Source organism: Papio anubis, chromosome 6 (assembly GCF_008728515.1).
Source record: "Papio anubis isolate 15944 chromosome 6, Panubis1.0, whole genome shotgun sequence".
Classification (NCBI taxonomy): domain Eukaryota; kingdom Metazoa; phylum Chordata; class Mammalia; order Primates; family Cercopithecidae; genus Papio; species Papio anubis.
In genome coordinates this window covers 69,854,380-69,860,380 of record NC_044981.1, presented here as the reverse complement: position 1 = coordinate 69,860,380, position 6,001 = coordinate 69,854,380, and positions in this window count along the sequence as shown.

The window sequence follows — 6,001 nt, the reverse complement described above, 5'->3', positions numbered from 1 at the left end:
TAAACAATCTAAGGATGCACCTCAAGGAACTAGAAAAGGCAGAACAAACCAAATCCAAAATTAGCAGAAGGAACGACATAACAAAACCAGAGTAGAACTAAATGAAATAGAGAATAAAAGTTACAAAGGATCAAAAAACAAAAGTTGGTACTTCAAAAACATATACAAAATTGATAAACTGCTAGCTAGACTAAGGAAAGAAGAGAGAAGAGCTGAATAAACAATATCAGAAATGAAAATGGAATACTACAACTTATACCACAGAAATACAAAATTCATCATCACAGTGTATCATGAACAACTATATGCTAACAAACTGGAAAACCTAGAAGAAATGAACAAATTCTTGGAAATATGTAACCTGCCAAGATTGAATGAGAAAGAAGGAGAAAACATCCAACCACCAATATTTAAAGTGAAAACCTCAATAATGAGTAGCGAGAGTGAATCGGTAACAAAATATCTTCCAACAGAGAAAAGCCCAGGACCAAATGAATTTACTGCTGAATTCTACTAAACACATAAAGAGGCTAATACCAACCCTACTCAAACTATTCCCAAAGATTGAAGAGGAGGAGATTCTCCCTAGCTCATTCTATGAGGCTAGTACAATTCTGATATGACCAGACAAGTACACAGAAAAAAAAAATCCTTCATGAACATAAACGCAACACCCTCAACAAAATACTAGCAAATTGAATTCAACAGCATATCAAAAAGAGAATACCCCATGATCAAGTGGGAGTTATGCCAGGGATGTCAGGATAGTTTAACATACCCAAATCAATAAATGTGACACATTATATCAACAGAAGTAAGGAGAAAAATCATATGATCATCTCAATGACACAGAAAAAGCACTTGATACAATTCAGTATCACTTTGTGATAAAAATGCTCAACAAACTGGGCATAGAAGGAACATACTTCAAAACAATAAGTCATATATGACAAACACAGAGCTAACATACTGAATGGAGAGAGAAGATAGACAATTGAAGAGATGCAGCTATGAGCCATGAAACCTCAAAGATTGCCACTAAACCATCAGAAGTTAGGAAGGGGCAAGAAAGTTTTCCCTTACAGGTTTTAGAGGAAGCACAGCTCTAATGACAACTTGATTTCAGACTTCTAGTTTTCAGAATAGTAAGACAACACATTTCTGTTTATTATATTAGGAAACTAATATACCTGCTAATACCTTCACTGAATTAAAAAACCTGACCCACTTGCGCCTGGCTGTAGGTAGCCTGAAGGAATTATGTGCAGGATGTCAGTCATGCCAAAGAGCTTGGCTAGCTGCTAACTGCAAAATAAATGGTGGCAGAGACATCTCTGGGAAATGTTGCCCCCTGCCACTGTCGCCCTGCTCTTTCCTGGCCAATCCTTCTAGTTTCAGGTGAGTGTGACTTTGATTAATACTTTATCAAGGGATCCACTTAATACCCTTTAGCTTGATTAGCATTGACTTTGGGTCACAAAATACTAGGTCTTTTTTCATTTATTTACATATTCTGTAGAAACCTCTACCCTCTTAAATTTTTTAATAACTCTGCTTTCTTGAGGAAATTTTCTTTCTTGAGAGTGTTTTTTTGAGCCGTAATTCTTGAGAGTAATTTTCAAACATCAACACTTTTGCTAATACAAAACTTTGAACAATGTTTCTCAAAGTGTGTTTTATGGACTCTCAAAAGATACTGTTTAATAAAAGTTTTTCTGAGGCCAGATACATTAAGAAAACAGTGAATTAAACAAAACTAAACATGTTTCTTCCTCCATTCCTTCATTTTAAGATTTCTCATGGCCTTCAATAGGTTCCCTTGTATTGGGAATTTCTTTTTTTCTTCTTTTTTTGAGACGTAGTCTCGTTATTATCACCCAGGCTGGAGTGCAATGGCACGATCTCAGCTCACTGCAACCTCTGCCTCCCAGGGGTCAAGCGATTCTCCTGCCTCAGCCTCCTGAGTAACTGGGATTACAGACACCTGCCACCATGCCCAGCTAATTTTTGTATTTTTAGTAGAGACGGGGTTACATCAGGTTGGCCAGGCTGATCTCGAACTCCTGACCTCAGGTAATCCACTTGCCTCGGCATCCCAAAGTGCTAGGATTATAGGCCTGAGCCAAAGCGCCCAGCCTGTATTGGGAATTTCCTCTTCCTCTTCCTTCTCCTCTTCCTCTTCCTCTTCTTCTTTTTGTTTTTTACAGTTTCAAGTCTTTTGTTTGTTTAAGTCCTTAATGTGTTTTGAGTTCATTTTCATATATGACGTGAGATGAGAGTCTAATTTCTTTCTGCATATGGATATCCAGTTTTCCCAAGACCAAGAAGAGATTGTCCTTTCCCCATTGCAAAAGGCCATTGTTTTTGGCCTCTTTATTGAAAATCAATTGACAATTGACTTTAAACATGTGGATTTATTTCTGGACACTCTATTCTGTTATGTTGATCTATTTGTCTCTTTTAATGTCAGTACCATGGTGTCTTGATTACTATAGCTTTGTTGTATATTTTGAAGACAGGTAATGTGATGCCTTCAGCTTTGTTCTTTTTTTTAAATTATACTTTAAGTTCTGGGGTACATGTGCAGAACATGCAGTTTTGTTACATAGGTATACATGTGCCATGGTGGTTTGCTGCACCCGTCAACCTGTTGCCTACATTAGGTATTTCTCCTAATGCTATCCCTCCCCTGGCCCCCACCCCCTGATAGGCCCTGGTGTGTGATGTTCCCCTCTCTGTGTCCATGTGTTCTCATTGTTCAACTCCCACTCATGAGTGAGGACATGTGGTGTTTGGTTTTCTGTTCTTGTGTTAATTTACTGAGAATGATGGTTTCCAGCTTCATCCATGTCCCTGCAAAGGACATGAGCTTATCCTTTTTTATGGCTGCATAGTATTCCATGTTGTATATGTGTCACATTTTCTTTATCCACTCTATCACTGATGGACAATTGGGTTGGTTCCAAGCCTTTGCTATTGTGAATAGTGCCATAATAAACATAGCTGTGCATGTATCTTTATAGTAGAATGGTTTATAATCCTTTGGGTATATACCCAGTAATGGGATGGCTGGGTCAAATGGTATTTCTAGTTCTAGATCCTTGAGGAATCACCACACTGTCTTCCACAATGTTTGAACTAATTTACGTTCCCACCAACAGTGTAAACGTTTTCCTGTTTCTTCACATCCTCTCCAGCACTTGTTGTTTCCTGACTTTTTAATGATCTGCATTCTAACTGGTGTGAGATGGTATCTCATTGTGGTATTGATTTGCATTTCTGTAATGACCAGTTATAATAAGCATTTTTTCATATGTTTGTTGGCTGCATACATGTCTTCTTTTGAGAAGTGTCTGTTCATGTCCTTTGCCCACTTTTTGATGGAGTTGTTTGATTTTTTCTTGTAAATTTGTTTAAGTTCTTTGTAGATTCTGGATATTAGCCCTTGTATTTCCTTCTCAATCTACAGTAATCCTTTTGATTACTATGCATACTTTTCATGAGAAGAAAGTGTTATCATTAGATTTTGGCATTGTCTGTCAATGCTGAAAGCAATTCAGAAACAGATGGAGACCAGGAGGTGTATAGATGGCAGGAGTGTGGGGGAATGGGAGACAGCAAAGGAGCCATCCAAGTGAAAAATGTTGGAATGGCTGAATCAAAGCGGAGCTTTATTAAAGTTTCCAGTTTCTGTTATAAAATTTGGAAATGTTACCATTCTGTAATTCCTCTAGGGGTTTCTACTTGCCTTTTTTTCAGACTGGAGAGGAAATGGCAAGCAGCCTTGTTCTATCATCAATCCCAGGGAGCTCTTGCATCTCCAGCCCTCATGCTCTGTGTGCATGCCAGCAAGTTGATAATTCCAAGAAGCTGATCTCATCTCAGGCACTTGGGAAAGGTATGAGTTCTAGGACTGGGAAAATCTTTGTCAGTTCATTCTATTGGGCAACATTGAAGATAACCATGGCAGTCTTCTCAAATCAATTTCCAGGTGTTTTGTCTTCCTTACCTGATATAGACCCCACCCAAAATGCAACAATCAAATGAACCTTTGGAGATGTCTGGGATCTAGTCCAGTGTCTAATAATCATCAGTCTGTGGACATTTCATAGGACCCTGGATGAGATTCGAAGGGTCTGAGAACCCCTGAAATAGTACACAAAAGTTGTGACCAAGTTCGTTCTTCTGAGAAAGGAGTTTATAATTTCATTAGATTCTCATATGGGTTGATATCTCCAAACCATTTAAAAACCACTGATCTAGTCTCTCCATCCTAGATTACACATTTGAGGAATTGAGCCTCAGAGGGGCTTAATGAATGAAATTATTTAAGAATAAAACCATGCAGTTTTCAGAGGAGATTAGGCTTATAATAGTTTTCTAATTCTATTTAAATTAACCATCAAGCATTAAATAAGTAACTTTTTAAGAAATAATAGTTTTCCATATTTGGACTTTCAAATTTTGAAGAGAATCTGGGTTCCATGTGGGATTAACTATTCCAGGATGAGGTTCTTTTTTCTTCTCTGTTGTTTTGAGACAGAGTCTTGCTCTGTTGTTGCCCAGGCTGGAGTGCAGTGGCACATTCTCAACTCACTGCAACCTCTCCCTTCTGGTTTCAAGTGATTCTCATGCCTCAGCCTCCCAAGTAGCTGGGACTACATGCGTGTGCCAGTATGCCCCAAATTTTTGTACTTTTAAAAATAGAGACAGAGTTTGACCATATTGGCCAGTCTGGTCTTGAACTGCTGACCTCAAGTGATCCACCTACTTTGGCCTCCCAAAGTGCTGGGATTACAGGCATGAGCCACTGTGCCTGGCCCAATATGAGGTTCTTAATAGTTATTTGTGAGACATTCATAAGTGAGAGGATAAAGTCACTCCCTCTGCTATGATATTGCTCATACGTTTTCATCCACTCGTCTACTAAGCATCTCTTTTTTCTTTTTCTTTTTTTTTTTTTTTTGAGATGGATTCTCACTCTGTTGCCAGGCTGGAGTGCAGTGGTGCAATCTTGGCTCACTGCAACCTCCACCTCCCTGGTTCAAGTGATTCTCCTGCTTCAGCCTCCAGAGTAGCTGGGATTACAGGCACCTGCCACCACACCAAGCTAATTTTTGTATTTTTTTTTTTTTTTAGTAGAGATGGGGTTTCACTATGTTGGCCAGGATGGGCTCGATCTCTTGACTTTGTGATCCGCCTGCCTCAGCCTTCCAAAGTGCTGGGATTACAGGTGTGAGCCACCGTGCCCGGCCGCATCTCTTTTTTCTGGTTACTTACATACAACCATAATGAGGAACAAAACTTGCAAGGAAGTCTCATTGTGTATGTAGGATCAGTATCAGTTAGAGTCCAGCTAGGAAACAGTATAATCACTATAGCTGTTCAGCAAAGAGAATTTAATAAAGGCAATTGGTCAAACAGATGATAAAAATGCTCAGCAGCCAAACAGGGTATAATAAGGCAATCCAGAGAATGGCAACAGCAACACACTACTCTCTCCATCACATGAGAAAAACAATGGAACAACTAATGTTTTCAGACCCTAAAATTTTAGAATACTGGAAAAATTTAGGAGCATGGTAGAGGCTGCAGCTGAGAGCTAGTACTACAGAAGAAATACAGCCATTGCCAGTGGCACCACCAAAGGCAAAGAGAGAGAGGGAAAAATACTCTGGCTTCACTACTCTTCCACTCCTATCTTCTGCCATTGCCTGTCATTGCCAAATCTTCCAGAAAGGCAGAAGGTAAGACATCCTGGGAATTTTAGTTTTCTGAAATACAGGACATAATAGGAAATGGGAATATGAGCAACCTGAGAGCCAAAAACCAGTCATATGGCATAGATTCTAAACCTAATATAAAAAGCAAGGGCCCCCACACTACCATTGCTACTGCTGCAAATGTCCACACAAAGACTGGCAACCCTGTACCTGCCAGTGCCCCACCTCACCCAAAAAGCATGCACCAATGCTGCACTACTGCTGCTGCTGCTGGCAAG